Source organism: Zingiber officinale, chromosome 6B, assembly GCF_018446385.1.
Source record: "Zingiber officinale cultivar Zhangliang chromosome 6B, Zo_v1.1, whole genome shotgun sequence".
Taxonomy (NCBI): Eukaryota; Viridiplantae; Streptophyta; class Magnoliopsida; order Zingiberales; family Zingiberaceae; genus Zingiber; species Zingiber officinale.
In genome coordinates, this window is record NC_055996.1 from 114,385,293 (window position 1) to 114,396,119 (window position 10,827).

The 10,827-nt window shown below is 36.6% G+C and overlaps 1 long non-coding RNA gene across 3 annotated transcripts; it reads right to left on the reverse strand.

The window, feature by feature from the left end:
• Positions 1 to 4,147: 4,147 nt before the first annotated feature.
• LOC121989075 lies at positions 4,148 to 10,555 on the reverse strand. Of its 3 annotated transcripts, XR_006114161.1 has the most exons (5): positions 10,535 to 10,555; positions 10,272 to 10,438; positions 4,575 to 7,549; positions 4,417 to 4,500; positions 4,148 to 4,310 (listed from the first exon to the last, which is right to left on the reverse strand). It is a non-coding gene; the product is annotated as an uncharacterized LOC121989075 (long non-coding RNA). The 3 variants fall into 3 exon arrangements; XR_006114159.1 differs by lacking the exons at positions 10,272 to 10,438; positions 10,535 to 10,555 and having other exon boundaries at positions 4,575 to 4,966; positions 5,050 to 8,840; XR_006114160.1 differs by lacking the exons at positions 10,272 to 10,438; positions 10,535 to 10,555 and having other exon boundaries at positions 4,575 to 8,840.
• Between the last annotated feature and the right edge of the window lie 272 nt (positions 10,556 to 10,827).

Sequence of the window (10,827 nt, forward strand, 5' to 3'; positions counted from 1 at the left end):
GGTCCCTTGGCAGTCCCTTGGGCGGCCACAATGGCGGCCCAACTGGCGACCCCTTATGTCGTCAACCGACGACTCTTCGGTCGTGCCGTTACTCACAAGGACTTCCCACCCATGGCTAGTGGATTTTTGCCTTCCCTAGGATTCGAACTGTAGACCTCCAGGTTAAATACTAGAGTTTATGAATCTTGGTAGTCAAGTGAGCGGCAGGGGTCGCTAGTTGAGCCGCCATTGTGGCCGTCCAAGGGACCAAGGTTGGGTCGCCAGTTGGGCCGCCCAAGGGGCCGAGGAGCCGGGTCGTTACAAACAATATAACAAATATATCGCAACCACTGTCAACTCTCTCAAGATTATAGTGGGGGCAATCATCAACCACTCGTAGGAGACTTAGTTGAAAGGATAGATCGGTCACTGTCAACTTTCTTAACATCATAATAGGTCACTCACTCGTATGAGACTTAGTTGAGGGGATATATTGTCACTGTCAACTCTCTCAACATCGTAGTGGGTCACCCACTCGTATGAGACTTAGTTGACATAATAAACTGGTCACTGTCAACTCTCTCGACATCACAATGGGTCATCCAATTGTAGGAGATTTAGTTCACAAGATATACATACAACAACACAGTGTAAAGTTACTTACATAATAACCAACTACATCATCAAGAGTATACGAACTCTAAGCAATGATCCATAATCATAACTAGCATGTTAAACATAGGTACATCCAGAATCATAAACTAACACTCACATATATCTATATGTATGAAATGATCCAACAAGTGCCAACTATGCTTCATGCATAGTAATAGTAATACTTATAGTACACACGACACACGTGTGTACACTACATGGTATATACATAACAAATCATAAGCATCTTCCTATGGTACACACCATACATGTGCATACATTACATGATGTGCATCAATTAACATAAGCATTTTCCTATTGTACACATTATACACTTGTATACACTACATGTCATGTATCACATAAAATAAGCATATGCCTATTGTACACACCACACAAGTATGTACACTACATTATATGAATAATTAAAATGTCAATCATCCTATTGTATACACCACACACGTTTGTACAACTACAAGATATGAAAAAAAAAAACTGAAATTGCATGGATATAAACTGATCAACTCAAAGATCAAGCATATACGTATCAAACTAATGTTAAATAAGAATAGTCAAAATAAAGTAAATTAATCCATCAATTAAATTCATGCACTAAAATCAATAAACTATAAAAATCAAAAAAAATTTATTCTTCAAATTATAATTCTCCTTTATAAGATATATTCTCTATGTGACATTCCCTTTCTCCTTGCAAGATTATTTCCAAGGTTTCCATGATTCGTTAAATTTTATGTTGCCAAAGAGAAACTACCATCTAAAATGATTACCGCATCTTTTATTAATTCCAGATAGTAGCATATTTGTTAATAAGCCTAGACTTATTAGAATTAAACATATTTGTAATAAAATCAAATTTTATATATATCTTTGAGCTAAGGATGATTGTCAAGAATATGTAACTTACTTGTCTGAAGGTGATGAGATGGTGCGCTGGCTCGGATCACTGAAGAATAGCGAGCTTTCTTAAGATCTGAAAAAACTCCGCAACAATCCTGCACATAGTCAGACGATCCAACAAAGCGTTAGTGACCTAAGATCAGGATGGGAAACCCTGGCTAGTCGCTCCGACGCTCAAGTTAGTCTCCTCGCTCAAAAGTGGAAGAAGAATAGTAGAGAATGCCAGAAAGTAGGACATCAAATGCAAATGATTGTGTTAAGTACTTTGTCAGCGGAGAGGATTTTCCTTTTTATACCACCTTACATAACCTCCACGATAGTGAGATGGTCCCCGATTTGTTAGAATCTGTTAGAAGATGAGAAAAGTACAACCTAGACGTCGTGCAATTATCCTTCCAGGAATCTTTTTCTACCCCAGATGTACTTCCTTTGTCGTTTATCACTGGGGCCTGTGATAACATGTCTCAAGGACTATATCATTTTATCTGGTTGATTAATGAGGATGGTTCGAGGGAGAATATTCCTCGACAAGTTTGCCAAACTATTCTAATGTTGTCGACAACTTGTCTGTTGAATATGTCCCAGCCAACCATTAAGCTGGTTGTATATAGAGAATACCTTCTGTTGAACATATTTTAGCCGACCATTAAATCGGTCGTATATTGAGAATACCTTCTATTGAATATATTCCGGTCGGTTATTAAATCGATCGTATATTGAGACTACCTTTTCTTAAATATATATTGGTCGTATAAAATAGCTTCTATTGAATACATCCCAGCCGGTCATTAAGCCGATCGTATATTGAGAGTATCTTCTGTTCAATATATCTCGACTAGTCATTAAGCCGGTCATATATTGAGTACCTTTAAGCTCACTCGGACTTTGCCCAATCAAGCGCACACAAGCAACCTTACGTTCGTTCAACCTTCGCTCGGTCGATCATATGCTAAGAGCTTTATAAGGCTGAGTACCTTAAAGCATGTTTGGGTTTTGCCCGGTCGAGCATACATAGACAACCTTATATCCGTTCGGCCTTTGCTCGGTCAATCATATGCTAAGAGCTTTATAAGGCTGAGTACCTTAAAGTTCGTTCGGGTTTTAGCCAATCGAGCATACATAGGCAACCTTATGTTCATTCAACCTTCACTCGACCAATCGTAAGCTAAGAGCTTTATAAAATTGAGTACCTTAAAGCTCGTTCGGATTTTGTGTACATAGGCGACCTTATGTTCGTTCAACATTCGTTTGATCGATCATATGCTAAGAGTTTTATAAGACTGAGTGCCTTTAAACTCGCTCGGGCTTTACCCGGCGAGCGCACACAAGCAACCTTATATGCGTTCGGCCTTTGCTCAACTGATTGTATGCTACGAGCCTTATAAGGCTGAGTACCTTAAAGCTCATTCGGGTTTTGCAAGGTCGAGCATACATAGACGACCTTATGTTCGTTCGGCCTTCACTCGACCGATCGTATGCTAAGCGCTTTATAAGACTGAGTACCTTAAAGCTCGTTCGAGTTTTGCTCGGTCGAGTGTACATAGGCAACCTTATATTCGTTCGACCTTCACTCAGCTGATCGTAAACTAAGAGCTTTATAAGGTTGAGTGTCTTTAAGCTTGTTGGGGATTTACCCGATCGAGTGCACACATGTAACCTTATAATCGATCGGATTTATAATCGATCAGCCCTATCTGAACATCCAGCTCGAGAGATGCTCAAGCACGTTTTTGGGACTTTGATGCAGGGTGATCAACAGAACCAGGTACCAAACATCACCCTATCCAAATCTTGATCGCCACCTCACCTTGACTTTAATATCCCTATCATTTTCTGAGTCCGCTCATCATAACTCATATCAATGCTTATGATTATGCATGTATACAAGGACCTAAATGTAAATTAAATTAATCTAATACATATATAGTAGAGAGGGCTAACTTTTTACATCTTCCTCCACTATCCACAACAAAAACAAAATGCTAACACAAAACTATCCAGGATTAAACCAGAATCAATAGAAGAATGATTTAGATTGTTACCAAAAACAAAAGAAATGATATTGAATTTTAGTGAACATTACTCCAAGAGTCATCTTATCAACCAACCGGCTAGGATGTTGAAATGCAGGTCGTTTTCCCCATTGATGAAATAAAAATGACACTGGATCTGTCTTCCATGTTAAACCTGATAAGATAGCAACAGCATGCAGCGCCTAATGACTATAATAATATAGATAATAACCTGAAGAAAATTTATCACTTATTTAAAAGTAGAAGTAGCTCTTCAGAAAACTATTGTTCAAGGCTATGTCAGTTATCCCTTCGAAACAGCAGGAGATATCATCAATTTTCTTAACATCTCCATGAACCTTCTCATCTGATGTTTCCAGTCCCATTGAATTAGAAATAATTTTATTTGAAATTACCAAATCTCGGGAGACCGCCTCACTCTAATAAATTAAACAAACAAAATGGTAATAGATCAATACAACATGTTCCTGACATAGGGCAAGATGAGAAAAACAGCACAGACATCTATAACCATCATTAAAAGACATAATAAACAGCCAAACTAAGCAGTAACTAACATATACTCAATCAAGAATGTATACTCCAATATCTGAAATTCTGACAAGAATACAATAAAAGAAGGAAAAACAAGGTTTAGTACAAATAGGAAATTCAACCATAAATTCAAATCATCAGAATAACCAAAAGAAAAGTCAACTGAAAGCGCCTGTGTCTCCAGAAGATGACCTGGAATTTCATTAACGTGAAGGTTGGAGTAATTGAAAGTGGCACCAGAAGCGTTAGACCAACAATAATAAAAGGATTTGTGAAAGTGAAAAGGCCATATGATTACCTGCCAACTGGAATCCATGATGACATACACAATATACTTCTTTCGAGCACGAGTCATTGCAACAACATATAAAAGCCTACGCTCCTATTCATGACAAGATTTCCGAAGGGAAGAAAGCTAAGAATATAATGAAAAAACAGACTTATTACAAGGCTCACCTCAAGAGTTGTTGCACCTTGGTGAACACCATTATATTCATGAAGCAAAGGAATTTCATTATCATTGGCCTACAACCAACGCTAGCGTCAAAATGCTAACGAACTCATTATTAAAACATAAATAAAGTCTTGATGAGATTCCACATCAGAAGGCAAAAGCAGAAATAAAATGTTGAAGTTTACATCTTCATGAGTTTTGGCATTATTATTTAAAAAACAGAGAAATTCGAGTCTCAATTAGCTGAATGTGTTCCACAGTAGATACACCCAACTTGAAAATGTCACTTGTATGCCTAGTTTGTTGGTGCTGGAAGCACCAGCTAATTGAACCTGTGCTTTGATATTGGCAAAGGGTTCCTACACAGTCCCTGATCACAGAACAAGCCAAGCAGCTGCAAAGCAATAAATAAGTCATTAAACTATTAGCATGTCATCATCCACCAGCTTGAGAATATAAATCTTACATTTCACTTACCTGGATAGGATGACACAAGGTCCAGAGTCATACAAGGCCAAGCCAGCAATATCATTTTCCTCTTCAAGTTACAATGATATTCTTTTTGCATTTTGGAATTTTACTAACAACTAATTGTGTGTCAAGCTACAATGATGGTGCATACTGAAATTTGATGTCTATGGTTGCCCTTGTTTTCATTCTGAAAGAACTGTATGATACAATATTAGATAGACAAGTGGTGTTTCCCTAGGGTATTACGCTTTACAATATTGCTCCCTGAACCTTTTTGAACATTGTCTCATAAAGAGGTTCTTCATCAACTACCTGTCCTTTTCAAGTCCATCCGTAGTAGATAAAAATGAGTCTATTTCCGTTTCATGTCAAACTAGCGACACATCATGACAATGGTGAATTGGAGATGGGAGGATGGATATGAGAAAATTCTTCAACAGGAATCATAATTTTGGAACTGCATTATACTAACAAGGTCACACTTTGGCTTGCATTGATGCATGCCGAGAAAAATTTAGATTAAGAATAGGACTATAATAATTAGACAGTTAACTGAAATTAATTGTTTCGTACTATAGCAGACTGATACTAACAATTAAATAGAACTAAGAGCACTTAGCGAGAAGAAGAAAGATGGTTTTTGTGTGTTTTGGTTTGAGGTTCTAGTGGCCTTTTTGTAGAAAATATCAACTTCTCCTCAAATTCCATTCAAAGGGAGATAGCCACTAACAACCATCCCTCAACCGTTGCTTAGTTGACAAACTCTAATCATTGGGCTAAGCTCCATTTAGTTAACACTACCTACTTTAATTTGTCTTCATTTTTGCCTTCTTCACACACACACACGAGTATAAATTATTATTCTGATGAATTTAATTGTATATGATCAATGAGATCTGAAATGGAATTCATTAAAAAGGAAGAGGATTTTATTTATAAGAAAGGAAAAGGAAGAACCTTTAGGAAGTTCAAAAAGTCAAGCTAAAGGAAAGGAGAAAAGGTTTCCATCTCCATATGAAAGTATTATTATTAATTTCTTTTATCACACATTTAATTTGCATTAACTCATGATTGCCCTTACAAGTTTTGTTAATTCATTAATATTAGATAATAATTGAAACAAAAAACACAAAGAAACATAAGAGATCAATTATAGATGGAAAAAATAAATACATTGAAACGTGTAGAGAAAATTAACACAAAATAATACTTGGAATGCAAATTGCACAATACTTAAATTGAGTGAAAATGGAGCTGCAATTTCTATTGGCAGATGCATTTGCATACCTTCACGATGAAAACAACATCCCATTCTAGACCTTTTGACAGAAAGAAAAGAAAAATGTGTTCAGCTATATCCTAACCATCGATGTCAATATGAAGGAAATAACATTGTTAATTACAAAAAATGAACCTGGTGAATAGTTGTCACTGTAACAGAGTTTTTATTTTCTTGCCTACTAGATCGAAAATTTTCTGTTTCTCTCAAAGTTATGAACTCAATGAAGGACTTGAGTATGCTTCAACAACCTTCTTCTTTGCTAATGTTTTGATCTTCTGAATCAGTGTTCTCAAAAATGGCCTAGGAGGCCGTATAGGCGCTAGGCATCAGCTAGCCGCATCGAAAATATGCTAGTCGGCCAACCTAGGTGCCCTTGGCCCCTAGGCGGGATTAAATGGGCCTAGGTGCCGAATAATCAGTTGAATCATCTAGGCACCGTGGAAATAGTATAGGTTTTCATGTTTTTCTTAGTTTGAGCTTTTAAATTTAAAGTCCAATTTAAAAAAATGAAACGTAACCCCTTTCTTTTGTTGGGCTTAAGTTTTATAAACCCTAAACTCTGGTCCAACAAGAAAAAAAATAGGTTGGATGTCAACAAGTTGAACAATCTAGTATTTATCCAATTTAATGCTAGATTGTTGAACAAATTAAAAAAAAAAAAAAAAAAGGAATGTTGATGTCCTTATTGCAAAAGATGTTTCAAATGCAAAGGTTGGATTGTGGATGATGGGGAAGATCATAAGGTTGAACTAGGTTTCGAGATCACTTGGTAAATGGTTGATGAAGCAAAGGAGTAGATGAAAAACTACAACCCTAAAGAAGCTCTAGAGTGACAACTTCACGAGTATAATTTTGCATCCAGAGAAAAAGAGGAGGATCACAAAGATGTATTGAGTTTGTGTCCGATGAAGAAAAAGTTGTTGAAAATTATGGAGAAGAAGTAGAATAAATTTGTGATATTTTATTAGTTGTGTAAATTTGAACTCATTTTAAATTAGATGTTAATGTGTTGGAGTTACAGAATATGATTTATTATATAATTTATGTTGATACCATGTAAATCGTCTAACGGCACCTAGTCCCCACCTTGGAGGCCTAGGTGCTAGGCATTGGTCCAGTGCCCGACTAACACCTAGCGAATTTTAGAACCTTGCTCTGAATTAGTAAAATGCATGGACAAGAAATCTGACAGACTGACACAACATCCATGAAATATTGAACTACCTGCCAATGATACTAATTTTCAGTAAAATCAAAAAACTGTAAGCACATATTAGATAAACACAAGAAAAATACGATATAAATTGAGCTGTGCATGATTCTAGTTCCTTTGCATATGCATTCTTTATCTCCAGGTTTAACAGTGTAAGTATGCACTTTGTTTATCTGTATCTGTATCCTAGGAGAATAGCCACAAAGATATTCAAGCATAATTCATAATTTTAGAGATAAACTAAGGATTAAAAAAAAGTGACATATAGGCATTGTTTTGAAAAGGTTCCAATCGCACAAGAATCATTCAGGCTAGAACAATCTAGATGGTTAGATTCTAAGTCATGCTCAAGTTGGTATTGCTTAGATAAAACTATTTTTTCCAAACAAACAAACAAGAGGAGATTATATATATATCGCTCAGAACAACATTTGTAATTTTGTTATATAAATTGGCATTGGTTCATTGACATGAATAATTGAGTTATGTTTTTTTTGTGTATTATCTATATCGCTTAGATTCTTTTACAACATATTTACATGATGTTGAGAATTAATTATGGTGGTTTAAATTTTTGTTTATAAGATTGATGAAGTTGATTAACTGGATGCAGTATATGGTATATGTGAACTTATTTTTTCATGCCATGATATTATAAGCAATATAATTATTAAAAAAAAATAATGATAATGGATCACATGTTATGTAGTGACTCGATGGCATATTGCTCACATAAGCTTTGAAAACCATGCAGAGAATTTTGTGTTATACCTTACAGATTAGTTTTAGTATGAAAACCTTGCAGATTTAAGTCGCAAGAAATTCTTTCATTCACAAATAACAAATGGTTCCCTTAATTTTCTTGGCCTCAATGGGAATAAAACAAAGGTTGCAACAAAAGAAAGCATTTGTAGATTCATCGCTACATAGTTCCCATTACGTGAGCAATTTGTTTTGACAAATTTCTAATAAAAGAAAATAACCAGAATTTACAACCATTTAGGGTTTATCAATTCAGGGAATCATTATCAGCATCACCACTACCATTTTATTTGAAAATCAACTTGAAATATTTAGTTCCACAAAGTTGCGTTCTTAGATTAGAATCAGTACATAAGCTACATATACAGCATGTTCGAGATCAGGGATTAAAATACCGTGCCAAACCAATCGAAACAAGCAAAACATCTGGTTTCACCCACCGATTGGCATTGGCACGACCCCAATACTAGGCCCCGTAGCAACAGAGAGGCATCACGCGCGGAGGAGTCATGCGACCTCACGGCCACTGCGGAGAGGTCATGCGACCTCGCCCGCTATGGAGGGGTCGTACAACCTCACAGCCGTTGTGGAGGGGTCGTGTGACTCCCGCGTCTACGGCGGAGGTGTTGCGCGACCTCGCGTCCGCCGCGGAGGGGTCGCACAACCCCCGCGGTCGCGCCGGAGTCACACCACGTAGTCACACGACTTTCTCACGTGTCGCTCACACTATTAATGACTGTGGGAAGCATCCACCCTCAGTCCATTATTTGTACACATGGGATTAGATTAATCCCATTGAAACTCTTTACATATATCCTACAAACTTAGCTTCATGTCACCAGACATGCTCATGCATTTTTTAATTTTTATTGGCGTGTTTTGTTCTAATTGTACTCTTTTTAGTCGAGGACAGATCAAGTTTATTTCACTGTGATGGACCCCAACAAGCACGACTTAGGGTTGAGTCAAAGGTAGGACAAGAGAATTGGAAATCATAATAAGCTATAAATCTTTATTATATTATATCTTCAAGATGTGGAAAATTAAAATGAAACCTGTGTTTGCAAAAATTGCACTTCATGCATTGTTTGAACAAAGAAACCAGTTGGAAGGCACATTAGAGGAAAAGAAGCAAAAACATTGAAAGGTCAGGGGATATTCATCAATCGCTTGTAAACAAGTTATTTGGGAGGTCGGAAAGCAGTAGTTAAGCTTTGAACAAAGGAATTGTAGTTGTACTAGGTGATGCATCAATAAAATCTCAAACTGATTTACATGTTGATGAAGAACCTAAACAAAACAAAAATAAGATGGGGAACGAAGAATTGGCCTTATCTTCATTTGCAAAGAAGTTCTTGCACCACAATGGTGCACAGCAAGGATTTGATTCCCTACAAAATATGTAACAATGTCCTAAGGAACATAAGGTAATGCCAACTTCATGGAGGTTACATATATATCTTTGGAAAACAAAACATCAGGAAAAAAACACATTAAGATAATCTAATTTGAAATCCAATCAAGAATGTGTCAATATGAACTACAAAAACATTAAGAAAAACAATGAAATAATCAAATGGACATGTCTTGCACAAGCATAGTCTAAAAACTCGATCAATTCCAGTCCGGAGTGTTGGAGTTGAATTGGAATTTGGAATCAATCAAGCCTCGTCTAGTTGTGACTAATTCAGGGGGCATTTGACCAAAAAACTTATGATAGAATGTAAATTAGAGAAAATTACATGACTCCGTCTCTTCAATCAAGCTTCTTTTGGACATAGCTTCTAAGATAAACTATGGATTCCCTCTCTTTAACATATTTTTTATTAGCCAAACTATGAAAATTGTGTTGTTAATTATCTATTGTTATTGTGGTTTTGCTTTTCTACTTATTTTTGGGTGGATTGCAGAAGATAGTAACAATACATATATAGGCATTAATTTGCAAACAATAAAGGTACGCAGGCTTACACACTTTTCTTCATGCTTCCTGCAAGCTGAAAACAAAATGAGTGAAATGTGCTGATTTCAATTTCTTTTGCAACTGCTTTTCCAGCTACTATTCCAATTTGATCCCTCATCTCTGATGTAGCAGCAATTGTGAAAGTCATTGCTAGGATGTTGGATGGATCAATTCCCTGAGAGAATACAATCCAAATAAGGAGCTAAGCAAATGAATACCCTTACAAATATTATCAATCATTTAATATTAGTCATGATTAGGATCCACATACCTATTTGAGCAGTGTCAGCACATGCCAAACCATTGTGGATGTCTGAACCATTGCATCCATCAAAACCAGGAGAATAATAAGTATAGTTCGGTGAAAACGGAGCCAAGAGATATACCTTTCCACTTCCTGGACCAGCAACAATCATCAATGGGACTAAAGTGTCACTGCAAGCAGCTTCTCTCTGCGCGTCATTAACGTTTTTCTAATAATCCCAGTACTTATGCAGCTTCAAAGACTCATCGAGCGTCCTCCAATAAAGAGCTGCTTTCCCCCCCCTCGGTCTGACACACACC